The sequence below is a fragment of the Callithrix jacchus genome, chromosome 9, assembly GCF_049354715.1.
Source record: "Callithrix jacchus isolate 240 chromosome 9, calJac240_pri, whole genome shotgun sequence".
Taxonomy (NCBI): Eukaryota; Metazoa; Chordata; class Mammalia; order Primates; family Cebidae; genus Callithrix; species Callithrix jacchus.
The window spans coordinates 81,110,422-81,125,356 of NC_133510.1; the positions used below are offsets into that span (position 1 = coordinate 81,110,422).

The window sequence follows — 14,935 nt, forward strand, 5'->3', positions numbered from 1 at the left end:
CAGATGTTCACCAAAGTCTAGACATTAAAAGTTAGGTATTTATTCTAGTCTTTTTAGTCTGGGCTTGTTTATACTTGTCCTTCTTGAGAAAACTTCCCAAGTATTAAAAGAGAATTGCATTGTGACCTAAGTCTTTGGTCACTGCAGCTGTATGTATGTGCATTAGGAGGCACCCCAATCCCAGTAATGCTGTGACTCTTGCAGACTCGTAGAGGTACCACCTTAACGGCCTTTGGCAAGATCTTGAAGAATTCCCTGGATTACTAAGCAGAGTCCATTGTTCTCTTTCCTTACTTATTCCCAAGCAAATGGAGTCACACCCTCCATGCTGAGCTGCTTGGAGTTGCAGGGAAGGGGATGCTGCACTGGGTCATACCTGAAGCCAGTATAGTATCGGGTCTCACCTAGGGCCTGTGGAGACTATTTCCTGGCTACTGCTGATGTTTATTCAATGTCCAATAGCCCTTTATTAAACAGATGATGAATCCTGCCAGCACTGGGTCTTTTTCTTCAGTGCCACAGGTTCCTTTCTGACCCTGGATGGGTTTAGAAGTGCTATCCTAAAGCTAGGACCTTGATTAGAGGCTTTAGGAATCTGCTTGGTGCTTTATTATACTGGGGCTGAGCTGGAACCCAGGTTGCAAGACAAAGTCCTCTTTAGTTTATTCTCTCCTTTTCATAAACAAAAAGAGACTCTCCCCATGGCCACCACCACCCCCAGGTTGGTGGTGGCTACTGCCTGGTTATCACTGACCCTTATTCAAGGCCCAAGGGCTCTTTAGTCAGTAGGTGGTGAATTCTGCCAGGACTGAGTTCTTCTCTTCAGGGCAATGGGTTCCCTTTTGGCCCAGGGTGGGTCTAGCAATGTCATCTAGGAGATATGGCCTAGTATATGGGTTTCAGGACTCTAGTGTTTTATTTTACAATGGCTGACCTGATGTCAAGTTGCAACACAAAGATCTGTTTATTCTCCTCTCTCCTCCTGGAGCTATGAGTTGCGCTGCTTCCTGTTGTGGGGGATGGAGGGTGACATGAGCACTCCCTTGGCTGCCCCAGCTGGTATCTTACTGGGTTATATGCACTCCAGGTCCACTGGCTGCAAGCTTAACATAGCACCAGGACTTGTCCAGGAATTGCAGTCATTAAGGTGTGGAATGCCTTATTTATTTATTTAGGACCCCAGGGTACTTTACCCCATAGTAGTGGAACTAGCTGAAACTCAGGTTCCATTTGCTGGGATGGATAATTCTCTTATGGCTAGGACTAGTCTAAATGCTCCCCCAATGGATACTTGCCAAATCCTGCTGTATTGCTGTCCCTGTGATAGGGCAGCACTGAGTTCTAATGCAAAGTCCCACAATCACTTTTCTCTCCCTCCCCGAGCATACAGATTCTCTCTCCATGCTGTGCCACCACTGCTGGGAGATGGAAGAGTGGTGGTATCAGCAATTCACTACTGTCTTTACTCTTCAATGTGTCATTCCTTCATGATATTTTAAAATCTGATTATTCATCTGATTTTTGGTTCTTACGAAGGTTCTTTCTTGTGTGATGGTTGTTCAATTTGGTGTTCCTGCAGGGGGGATGATCAATGGAGAGTTCTATTTGTTCATCCATCTTGCTCTGACTCCTATTTATCATTCCTATTCTAGTTCAAAAAGAGTTACGTTTTCTAATAGTAGTATTTTTACAAAGGGCTGTTAAAATTAAGATATAAAAAATGATAAGCCCTATGTAAGAAAGAGATCATTTCACTTATCTTTTTATCAACATATTCAGCCTTTATCCTATTTCTCCTATCCTGGACATTAATATGAATGATACAAATGGATATCTTTTTCTTATCATTTTCCTTATTTTTTAAACTCTAGAACTGGCATCTCATTGTACTTTACCTATTCCTGTTCACTTCTATTTTGCTCTCTACTAACTCCTTCCTTTCACAACTTCGGGTCTATATTCTTCCATGAATGTGTGGAAAATATGTCATTACTCTCCAAGGATATTGTATCTCTTAAATTTTTTAATACTCAAAGTCACTGAAACTCATGAAGTCAGAAAGACTTTAATATTTTTAAGGTGGAATCTAAGGTCTTATATTTACTGAACTTCATGCACTCTACTTATGGCAACTTCCTTTGTTGTTTTGAAATCGCTGACCTACCTGCCAGAGAAGGATTCATTTCTTCTTCCTCACTGATTTCAATGCCTATTTCACAGTTGCTTTTTTCATCCTGTAGTTTGGCTTTGTATTTGAGACTGTTGATTTTATTCCAATTATTTAGAATTCCAATCTGCAGTCTTCATTTCTTCTTTTTAATGAACTCCATTCATTTTGTTAGAATATGGCCAACTGGCAAAAGACTATATATTTCTTGCAAGGAAGGTCTGCAGCCTTCCTTGCAACTATTCTTTTTTTCATTTTTTTCACATGTGCCATGGGATTAAGTTCTGGCCAATGGGCTATGAACGTAAGAACTGTACTACTTTTTGCTTCACGATCATCTACTTGTTATAAGCTTCCTCTTTGCTGCTGCTTGCAGACAAATTTATGGACATGGTGATGAAATGAAAGGTCAGAGTCTTTGGAGGAGAAAAATACCCTAGGGATGGTGGAGGGACAAGATACAGACAACCTGAGTTTCTGAGTTACTTTATGGAGCTCAGCTGCTACCAACACCTGTATACATTTAGTCTGTATACCTGTTTCAGTGTAAATTGTGGTCTGCTTGTAAAAGCAGCTTTACCTGTTAGTTTTGCCAACCTTATAAATAATCTTGAGAAAACTTCTCAAATTTCTGCACATGTATTTCCTTCATCCAAAGATAACCATTTTTCCATTCATTTTAGCCTCCTACTTATTATAGTACTCTCTACAATCCCATAAGTCAGATATTGAAATCACTCTCTGGTTATAATCTTCTGTGCATGTAAATCATTATATACATCTTTTTTTCTCTCCTAATTCTAGACTGACTTGCATCTCTAACTGCCTGATTGCCAATTTAGAAGGGATATCAAGAGACAGTCATGGAGGAAAAAGCAAGCGAATCCCTTAAAATAGGGAAGGAGTATTTACCAGTGATATATGCTACTAAAAAGTGAAAAAGACACAAATGCCTATCTTAAGAAGACTATAGATGGATGTAGAAATTCAGTGGTGTGGTGTGTATAGTACTTGGATGACTATAAGAAATAAGCAGTGACTAATTCCAGAGAGTTATGAATGTAGGAAAAAAAGAAATATAGTAAATCTTACTCTATTTCACATTTCAGTCACAGAATTATTTTACTACTTTAACTCCCTAACTTTACTTTTGTTTCCTCTGACTTTCTTCAACACTTACTTTTATCTTATGCTCTTACCTGATGCAGAAAATTAGAATGCCCTGATCAGATCACTGCTCATTTGTTTCCTCCTTCCCTTTCATATTTTTTTTAATATATGTAAGCACACTCTTTATTTCCTTTACTTTTGAAGAACCATCTCTCTCTGGCTAATGTTATAATCCACATCTGAAACCATGATTTGTCATTGTCTACATTCTCTGAGACTTTGAGCACCTATCCTCTCTTCATTAACCAGATATCTATCCTTCTGTACTGACCCTTTCCCTTTGTTTATAATAGTAAATTAGTGTCTCTTCATTCTAAATAAAATTTCTTGCCCTAATCTTGATTACTTTCAAGCTACTTTCCTTTATCACCTTTCTTCAGGCATTGATTATTTTGTAGGAAGAACTATGAGTTTCTGCTGCTTTTTTTCTATTTTATAGTACCATGTGATCTGGCACCTTTCTCAACATTCTCTCCCAAAAACTCACAAATGATTGATTTCCTAATCACCAAACATTATGGTCTATATAGCTTCCATCTGCCTTACATTTCTTTTTGAATTTTTGTTCAATTTTTAAATGTCTAAGCTTAATTTATCTATAAGTAGAAGTAATATTAACTAACTGTAAAATTTTGGGATATATATAAAGAGATTAAAGTGACTCATAACCTCAAATATAACCACTGAAAAGGTTAGGATGAATTGGTAAGGTTTTCTTTCCAATTTCTCAAATGAGCCATTAAAAATTTCCATGGTTATAAAAAAAATACTGTGGTTTTAGTGTCAAAATATATAAACTTAATCCTGTCAAGTATGTATCAAAACACTCTCTTTATAATATAGAAATAAATAATAACATACTAAGTTGGTCAATGGTATGGTACATTTATCAACTGCTCTTGAATTACAACAGATATCACTGTATGGGTTCTGATGCTGTTTTAATGAGAGAATTTCTTTTTCTATTTCCTTCAATTAAGATACCTTTCTTTTACAAAATGCTGCTTTGTACATTTGATGCATATTAAATTATACATTGTCTATTCCTAATGTTTTTACTCTTGTTGCTTTAAAATCCTATTTGCCTGTGTAAATTTGCCCATTATTTTAATTCTAACATTTTTGCCAGTCACTTATCATTTCCTTTTGTTTATTCATTCATTCATTCGAGCAGTATTTATTCTTGTATCAAATTTGTGTCTTCCACTAAGGATATAATAGTATCTTAAATTGTCCCATTGTTTGCCCTCACAAGGTTTATAGCTTAGTGGATGATATAAACAAGTAAACAGATAATTATAATAGAGTTCATATTACCATAGCAAGGAAATGCTATATGCTATAAAAATATACCATGTAACTCTAAACTAGAATTGGGTGACTGGGATAAGTTTTGTATAATAGGTACAAGAGAAAGAACTCATCAGGCAAGGAATAAAACAGTGGAAAGTTTTCCATCTGTAGGAAAGAAATAACAATATAATCTGTATATGGTAATTTTGAGGATTAAATGAGTCACACACTTATAGAAGGCATGGCACATAGTAAAATACTTTGTATGTGTGAAGACCAAAGTAACTCCATTTTGTATACTAATTCACCATGTTGACTTCTGATTAGTCCCAGTCCTGTGAATGTCTCTTGATTCCTACATTATTTACTGTCCTTAGTGTAAGAATGTGTCAACCTTGATGTTATTGTACAAATTATAGGCTGTGATGCATATAGCATTCTTGTCTGTTCTGGAGGATTGCCTTTTAATTGTCTTGTGCAGGGCACTTACACATTTTCCCTATGGCACATAAGCCCTGGTTCTGGGGGTAGCAGGTGCAAAGATCTGCTGGTCTTGCACCAAGGCCATGCTCCTGTGTGTAAGTTCTCTCAATAAAACACTGTTTACCAACAAACTAGGTTTGTCTGCCTCTGTCTTTGGCTTCTTGACTCATTAGGCATTTGTGGCTCCTTTGCACATATGGCCTTTCCATAGAATAGTATGTTATATATGTTCCAATTTTTAATTTTGACCCTTTCTGTATTTTATATTTTGATGTTTTCTTTTATTTTTGATTCCTTTAAATATTTTTGCTTGCTTTGTGATAACTGATATTTCTATGCACATATTTTGAAATTACTAGCCTTCAAATTTCAAAAATAATCTTAATTCTTTCTATCCATCTTATTTTTCATGTTGAAAGAATGAAGATTCTGTAGTGCTTTGGAGTATACAGAATTTAATTTCTATTTTGGTCGACATCAACCCCTGCCTGGTTTCAGGTGATATAGCTATCTATTAAAAATGTTAAAAAGCACTGTCAATGAAAAATGTGCACATATAATATTCTGCAAACACATTTGCCACACATTTAAAAATATATTCTCTGTGTAACTCTTTTCAAAGTACATTACTAGTCTTTCTGTCCACAATTTACCATCCTTGATTGTGTTAATTTGTCTCATCTGTCAATCATTTGTGAATTCTTTCAGAAAAACTTTTTCAAAATAATGGTCAATTTTGCTAGCTTGGTCCAGCTATTGCCTTCACATTTGAACAACAGCTTTGCTGAATGTATAAATCATGAGTCATGATCTTTCCTCTCAGCCTCTATGGATATGGTTCCCTTGTGTTCTGGCATTTGGTGTTTGAAAGAAGTTTAGGTCCATCCTACATCTTGCTTTTTCTGTGTTTGAAGCATTCTTTATGTTTAAACTTTGCCACTGTCACTGAGCAATTTTTTTATTGTGTGGCTTTTGTCATTAATTTGCTTGGAACATAACTGGTCTCTCAATCTCAAAATATAATGTTTTAAAACTGGATAATTTTCTAGAATTATTTGGTTATTATTTATATTCTATTTGCAGGTATCTTTTATAAGCCTGATTTTCATTTTACTTGACATTTTTCTCATTTTCTGTTAGTGTACTCTCTGCCCTTTTCCTTTGAATTTTTCTATTTCTTCCCAGTTTTGTCCTGTAAATCACTAATTAAATTTTCTGCGATGTCAAGTCTGCTAATTATTGATTCAGACTAAAGTGTTTGCTTTTTAATTCAATATGTGTGCTGTTTATCAAGAGTTTTCCTCATCTTTGTCATCTGTTCCTATTTCATGTTGGCAATGTTTCACTGATTTGTTCTTCTTTAATTCCTTAGAATGGGGAATCTACTGAGTCAGACCCTGTTTTCTTTTTCATGAATTAAAACTCTTTCTCATATGCTTTTTTAATGTTCTTTTGGTAATTTATCTTTTTAAAAAATCAGTGCATATTTTATGTTGTTTTATAAAAACTTCTGAGTTTTGTCACAAATCATTGCAATTCTTTACTCCATTAAGTTGCCACTGTTTCAGTCTGCTTCCTGAAAATCTTAATACAGTGTTTCACTTTTCCCATAAAATTAACATGTCCAAAGTAGACTAAGAATCATCATCTTCTTCCCCTTCTGAACTCCCACAACAATTGTACTATTATTCTGCCAATCATCCAGCATCAGAATATCTTTTACTCTTCATTTCTTTGATCCTTTTATAAAGTTACAGTTCTCAGCTTCACAATAATTCATGTGATGTTTCATTTACATTTATGCTTTTCCTTCTCATGTTACCCTTTTATTACTTTAATAACTATTCTCTTGGCATGGTCCTATTTCAAAGAAACCTATGTATTATTGTCAGGTTATTCTTAAATCTAAGTTCCTACAATGCATCTCTTCAGAAGCTTTGAATATGTCTCTTTTGTTTGTTGAATTAACTAAATACTCTTCATAGCATTCATGGCTTGTCACAATAACCCCACAAGCCAATGCACATTTAAAGCCTTATCTTCCACTCCCAAAGCACAGTAGAATATAGATTGGCGGACTTGTCTGCAAGCATGTCTGCAGGTGCCAACTTATAGACATGCCCTAGAAGGTACTTTCTTTCCAGTTCATTTTCATACTATATATTGAGCTTATATTATGAGCCAAGAATACATGGTCATTTGAAATTAAAAAATAACATATGTTATTTTCTCATCAACTTACAGCTGACATATATATATATAGCCCATAATACATACATAGCATTTGTGATGTTAAATATTGAGTGTCAACTTGATTGGATTGAAGGATTCAAAATATTGTTTCTAGGTATGTCTGTGAGGGAGTTGCCAAAGGAGATTAACATTTAAGTCAGTAGACTGGGAAAGGTAGACCCACCCTCAATCTGGATAAGCACAATAGAATCAGCTGTTAGTACCGCCAGAATAAAAGCAGGCAGAAGAATGCAAAAAAGACTAAACTGGTTTAGTGTTCTGACCTACATCTTTCCTCCATGCTGGATGCTTTCTGCCCTCAAACCCTGGACTCCGAGTTCCTCAGCTTTGGGACTTGCGCTGGCTTCCTTGCTCCTCAGCTTGCAGATGGCGTACTGTAGGACTTCATCTTGTGATCATGTGAATCAGTACTCTTTAATGAACTCTCCTTTATATATACATCTATCGTATTAGTTCTGTCCCTCTAGAGAACTCTAATAGAGCATTCTTACCTGCTCAGCTAAAACTCATAATAATAATATGCTGACATAAATCAATAGAGAGCACAGAATTAAAAAATAAAAGTGGTGAATTCAAGGCCAGGCATTGTGGCTCATGCCTGTAATACCAGCATTTTGGGAGGCTGAGGTGGGTGGATCACCTGAGGTCAGGAGTTTGAGACTAGCTTAAGCAACATGGAGAAGTCCCCCGTCTGTACAAAAAATATAAAAACATTAGCCAGGCATGGTGGCACATGCCTGTAATCGCAGCTACTCAGGAGGCTGAGGCAGGAGAATCGCTTGAACCCAGGAGACAAAGATTGCAGTGAGCCGCGATCACACCATTGCACTCCAGCCTGGGCAACAAGAGTGAAACTCCAGCTCAAAAACAAAACAAACAAAAAAAAAAGTGGTGAATTCTGTCCAAAGAATTTAACATAGGTTCCTGGGAGAAGATGACATCAGAACAGTAACGTCAAAGATGCATTTTAGTTTCCTCTTAGAGAAGAGTAAAATGTTATTCTATAGAGAAGAGACAACATAGGGAAATCTTTAAAAGCATAACAATTTTTGATATATCTGGGCAAACAAATACTCTGTCATATTCATCTATGTTGAACACATACCAAATTCTAGAACATGGCCTGGAACATAGGAGATATTTCTACTATGTTATTAATAGATATTTCTTGGATAAATGAAAGAAAGACTAACAGACTTAGAAGTATTAAAGTTGCATGATTGAAAACAAAGTTGGAAAGCAAAAATGAAGCTATATTGTAAATGTATGATTGTTAGTTCAGGAGTTTGGACTTTAATTTATGGGCCATTGAGAAGCAGAGAAAATTTTTACAAATGGAATTTGATGTTAAAATGAAAGTTTTGGCCAGAATTTTAAAGAAAATGGGTATCGAGGCAGATAAGATACTGAAGTAAACAGTGAGAAATAGGAATTGACCATGGATCAGGTTTGCAGTTCTAAAACTAGTTAAAAAAAGTATCACTCTTTCTTTTTCTCTTATGTTCAGTTTCCTTGTTCTTGAAGTCTCTTTTCTCTACACCATGGTTCCCAACCTATTTTTCTGGAAAAAAAATCTTGAGCAGAATACTGTGGGAAAACAGTCTCTCTTCCTTTTTGTTCCAAATTCATTTTTATCCCTTCCTATCTGAACAAAAACTGTATGGAATCAACCCCACTGCGCTCTTCAGGGGAAAAAAATGAAAAACCTACTCCCTTCACTCTGCTGGAATCTGGAGGGTGCTAGTCCCCTTTGTGGTAGCACAGAGAGTTCTAGCTTTTGTCCTCCTTTCTCTGTATTTTGGGCTCAGAGAGTGCACTGTGTCTCTATGTGAATACGGGTGTTAGTATTTACCAATATGTATCTGTCTACCTTCTTTTTTCTTTTTTTAAACAAGACAAAGTTAGAGAAGGTCAGCAGAGTGTGGGTTTGAGACATTTGGGTGATTTAAATGGACATTTTGATAAGGTGGCTTCTTCCTTGGAATATTTAATTGTGATGTGTAATGGACATCCTTGTAGTTTAAAAATAAATTCTCTCCTAATGATGAAAAAAAAAAAAGATTACCATGAGTATGTGAGGTTCATTAAGACGAGATATGAAAGGGCTGAAAAGCTATGTAATTTCAGCTCCACCTATAATAAAGAGAGTTGGAATGCTTTGTCTTCACTTCATTTCAAAAAGGAAGGGCTTAAGACCACTTAAACATTTTAATAGGTACTCTCTGCAGTGGAGGAGGGGTAAACAGATAGGGCAGATAGTTGGCTTCCACTTTAAAAATTCTGGAAGCAGAAAAATGGCTGGATAGCTAATCTAATAGATAGAGCTAAATAATAAGCTGTTTTTGTTATGGTAAAGAATGCTTGAGTGTTTTCTGTGGCCCACATGTAAGTCAGGAATTAGAGTAAGTCTAGGAGTATTATCTTAGGGCTTATGTAAAGGGTTACCTGCAGGAGCAAACAGACCTCACTTTCTGGTATCTAGTATATGTGAGTTGAGGAAGGGGTAATTGACTACTCATACTAGAAATTATTTTGCTTGGGATTAGAAACTAGAGCTGAGAGATCCCCAGTGACAGAGCAATGTCTTGAGAGACCATAAAAGTACTAATGAAGGAAAGAGTATACTTTAGACAGCTGTCAGACCCACTGAATACCAACTTGGGACACCACAAGTTAAATAAGGTCTGCCTTTTCATCCATTCTCCCGGGCTCCAGCTCTAGAGTGGTAAGATATTTGTAATGATGGAAAGAGAAAGAACGAAGCCCAATCACTCCTTCCTCAGTTTTTTTTTTTTTTTTTTAAATACTGCAAGCTTTCTCCTCCTCCTCCTCCCTGGCCCTAATCCTCCACCTTCTGGTGGATTTGACGGGTGGGAGGAAATGATAAGTCTTGGTGTTAAATTAAGTAGAACTTAAATTTTTCTTACAAAATTTAGGTGGTAACTTTGATTTAAAGTGACCATTTTCTAAGAATGACCAACAGAATCATGATATTGTCTGAGTTGTCAGCCTGTGAAAATACATTTAAGGGACAATGAGAGACTAAAATAAATTTGCTTTATGATCACATCCCATGAGTCACACTTATCCAATATACCAGTTACATAAAGAAATTTTATGAACTTATCTGTGTTTGAGAAATGTCCTTCACATGCTGAAAAAGTAATCATCTGAAATGAGCTAGATGAGTTAGAAAAACCATCCGTTCTTGTCAAAATTCTTCTTTGTCTTCTAGGCCCTGCCTCACACATTAAGCCATTCCTGATTTTCTTCCACTGCCTTTATCTCCAATTGATTATTTCATTAAATAAATATTTATTGAGCACCTGCTTTGTTTTAGAATGTTTATGATTCTTGTAATACACCAGGAAATGGGACAGGTAAAATGCATTATCCACATAGGGTTTAATATTCTAGTTGGCAGAAATTAACTATAAACAACACACGTGACACCTGAGTAGCATTTGCAGTACTCTCAAAGATAACAATTACAATAAAGTAAATAAATCAATACCAGCAGGCTAAGGCGGTCATAGTAAGCCTCCTTTAAAGGGAGGTTTTAGCAGAGTCTGGAAGGCAGTGAAACAGTTAGCCATGTGAATATCTGGAGGAAAAGCCAATTCCAAAGCTTGAATGTGGAATAGTATTTGGTGCTTTGTGAAAGTTCAAGCAATTCATTGTTGCTGAACTGAGTAAACTAGCAGGAATAATCATGGGAGACAGGGTCAAAGATGTAATAGCAGCCAAATTGTATAGAGCCCTGAAGGTCATTGCAAAGATTTTGACATTTATATTGAGTGATACTGGAAGCCATTAGAAGGTTTAAACAGAGGAATGACATAATGTGTTTTTGTTATAAAATAATACTTCTTGTGATCTTCTGTGACTTTTTTTTTTACTGTTTATATATTTACCATAGCCTACTTTGTATAATGTAATTACTTGTGTATAAGTATCATCTATATTGAATAACTGGTACTTTACATATAAATGATACTCAACCTACATTTGTAAGAATATAGTTTTATATTTTAGGTAAATAATATTAATACATTTGATAGTCAAAAAGTTATTTCATCAATTGGAAAATCTGCTTATCTCAGACACATTGTTATTTTATGCCAAACAGTATTAAATTGACTGGACAATACTTCTCCTACATGTTTGAGTATAGCATAGAAATTGAGTCATCCTACTATACTCTGTTGTTCTCCATAATAGAAAATTGCTTCTTTTAGACCTCTAATCATAACTGGATCTAATTCTTTAAAATTTTTTTCCTTTTTTATTTTCTGGATTCTCTATAGACCTTGAACTCCCTATCTTGTTCACCTTTGAGTTCCTAGTATCCACTGTACTGTTTGACACAGAGTAGTAATCCTAGACATTTGTTGAATGAATGCATAAAAGAATAAAATGTCTCCCATTATCATAACACTCTTTACACCTATAAACTCTTTGATCATTCTATCAAATGTGAGTCATCCAGGCTTATTTCTGTGTCCCATCGTTACAGTCAGTTTTCTAGTAGCCATAGCCATTTCCATTACTGTGAAAGTAAGAGAACCAAAGAAAAAGGAAGGAAGAAAGGAAGAGGAAAGGGTGGGAGAAAAAAGGGAGAGAGAAAGGAATGAAGGAAGGAAGAAAGGATATAAGGAAGGAATTAAGAAAGGGGAAAGAAGGAAGGAGGAAAGGAGGAAAAAAAGAAAAATTTATCATGGCTACAAAAACCACTATTCTCCCATATCCTTCTAACATCTCTACTTTATCCTCTGCATACAATTTGTTCCATATTCCTTTGTACTTCACCATTTTCAAGTTTAAGAAAGTGAAAGGTACATTACAAAATAATACTTCCTGACTTGCTTGACATTGAATGATCAAAAAATTCAATTCTCAGTGAGATTTTTATTCTGTAATAAAGAACAAAAACTTAGCTGCTTGTCAAGGAACTGGTGAGATTTACCTAGCCTCTTTCACATATTGGGCAGGAAGCATGCAGAACATAGAAGCTAAGTTCCTAGTGATTAATGTAGCTGACTGTGGAAATTAACTCCAGTAAACTCACTTTATTGTAGGATGCTTCCAAACTGGAACTTAATAGAAACTTTCCGTGTTTTCTTTGAGTCAGCCTGTTGAGTGCAAGAAGCCTGCAGGTGGAGATAGATTCATTATATCATTTGGAGTGTTCTAATCCAGAGTTTCAAATTTCAGATTTGAACAGTTTAGATCCATGTGACTTTATAGACAGTCAGAGATGGAAAGGCATTATTTCTGGAAAGAGAATAGGCATACTTCACAAAATCTAGTATTCAAAGATCTGACCATTAAAACGTCTTACATAAAAGCAAGATGTTATGGCCATTATTTCCATGTAATGGAAAACGCAGGCTTTCCCAAAACATCAAAGAACTGAAATCTTATCCTGCTGACATCTCACACAACGTAAGGTGTCAAAAATATGTAATCTGTGGTTCTTTTCAGAATCTCACATTATAAATATAGAATCAGCTCTGTCCAGGAGGTAAGGAAGGAATCCTGCCAAAAGGCAAGAGAGAGTAGTAATATTAAAGTCAACAGACCTGATTTTCCCCAGTAAAGGTGCAGTCAACCACCATCAACTAAATAATCCAGACAAGGATCATTTGCACTGTTTTGTGTACACTGAAAGTAAAGAAATGAAAATAACAAAATGAACCTCTTATGAGGATTTCTCAACAATTTTATTGGTGTGAATCAATAATTACCTTATATGATATTATTGTTATTTTCATACATTGGCTTATTTTTGTTGGTATGTTGCTCAAACTCTATTATTATTGGCAACAATTTACCTAACTGTATTGGCTTTATAAAGAAATGAGCTTCTTTTTATTGCGTGTCATCATATCAGGCATGGCGTAGAAAAGTTCTCATTATTTAGGGTAGTTTTCCTGGAATGAAGCAACCTGAATTCCAGGACTGAGTTCAAATCATGTCATTTGCTATCCTGTTCTGTTGGTTTGACTTTGATGAATCACTAATTGTTCTTAGCATCAACTTTGTAATTTGTAACATGAGAGTAACAATAAAACTATCTTTAAGGCTTATGGTAAATATTGAAGAGAGTGAATCTGAAAGCCCTCTGTAAACTCTTAAAAAAAAAAAAACCTACTATATGTGCAGCATGGTATTACTATTACCATATGATCAAACCTTAATCCCATACTATTGGTGACCAAACAGAGGTTACCATTTTTTTCATGTCTACTATTAAGATAAAATTCTGTTTGCAGTAGGTTGAATAATGGCTTATTCAATCAATAATGGTTGAATTATGTTGAATCAAAAAGATATGTACAAGTTATAATCCCTAGGACTTGCGAATGTGACTTTATTTGAAAACCATGTTTGTAGATGTAATTAAGAATCTTGAGATGAAATTATTCTGGATTTAAGTTGAACATCAAATCCAAGGATTGGTGTCCTTATGAGAGTAAGGCAGACAGAGATTGAAGACACAGAGAGACAAATGGAAGGAGACATGCAAAAGCAGAGATGGGAGTTATGCAGCCTTAAACCAAAGCACACCAAGCATTGAGGTAGCCGCCAGAGGTAACAGAAAAACACAGGGTGAATTTCCCTCAGAGCCTCAGAAGGAACTAACTCTAACAATACCTTGATTTTAAACTTCTAGTCTCCAGAGAAAAAAATCAGTTTCTGTGGTTTTAAGATACCTAGTTTTTGGTAACTTATTATATGGCAGCCCTAGGAAACTAATAGAATTGCAACTGGGACGTTGTTTGAAAAACTAGTGTACTGAATGTTCTCTGTATTCAAAGTTAATAATTAGGAAAAAATGATTCCAAAATGCTTTCAAAGTACTTTCACATTTAAATTGAAGATGTGAACCTGGTTGGCATGATTTAATTGAGGAGAAATAAAATTTGAATAATAAAATTTATTCCCCTTACAAAAATCAAGTAGGATAAGCTTCAGTTCTAAAAGTTACATTTCATATTTGAACTACAAAGTTACATTCCATTGTTGAAGTTTAGGCAAAAATTATTCAGAGAAATTTAAATTTCTTTTCAACTCCTTCTGGGGTAAACAATACATATATTCATAGGTACATTTTGATATGCATACATACTCCAAACATTATATTTATTTACTTGGCACTATATTATTTACAAAAAGAATTTTGAAAGTGCACCTTTAGATTATACTATTTTAACAATATATTTAATTATTAATGTAATATGTTAAATATTTAAAATACTTGATACATATTTATGAGCCTAACATATGATCTACTAATGTTTCTTAATATAAAGCTTAAATTTTCTGATAAAATGAATCACAAAAACACTTCTTGCATCTTCCACAGTAAGTCATGTTCCTGATTCTGTCTTCAGTCTTGAAAGAACTGACACATTAATTAGATGGCAAAAGTAAAGAGAGATCAGCTCTTTTATAGTTTGCTTTTTCTTTCCTTTTCTTTTTAACTTGGATTGACAGTTCTTGCCAACCTGATCTCATTTAGTTTTGCCTGCTTAATAAATTAGGGAGTGTGGGGGTAAGAGGGGT

General features: G+C 35.2%; 1 long non-coding RNA gene across 1 annotated transcript in view; it reads right to left on the reverse strand.

Moving 5' to 3' along the window:
* Positions 1–14,435, reverse strand: part of LOC144577636 (uncharacterized) — a 28,311-nt gene extending 13,876 nt beyond the window's left edge. The window contains exons 1-2 of the long non-coding RNA XR_013521946.1: positions 12,949–14,435; positions 12,435–12,516 (exon numbers count right to left, since the gene is read on the reverse strand). This is a non-coding gene — a long non-coding RNA (uncharacterized LOC144577636). The remainder of the gene's footprint in view (positions 1–12,434; positions 12,517–12,948) is intronic.
* Between the last annotated feature and the right edge of the window lie 500 nt (positions 14,436–14,935).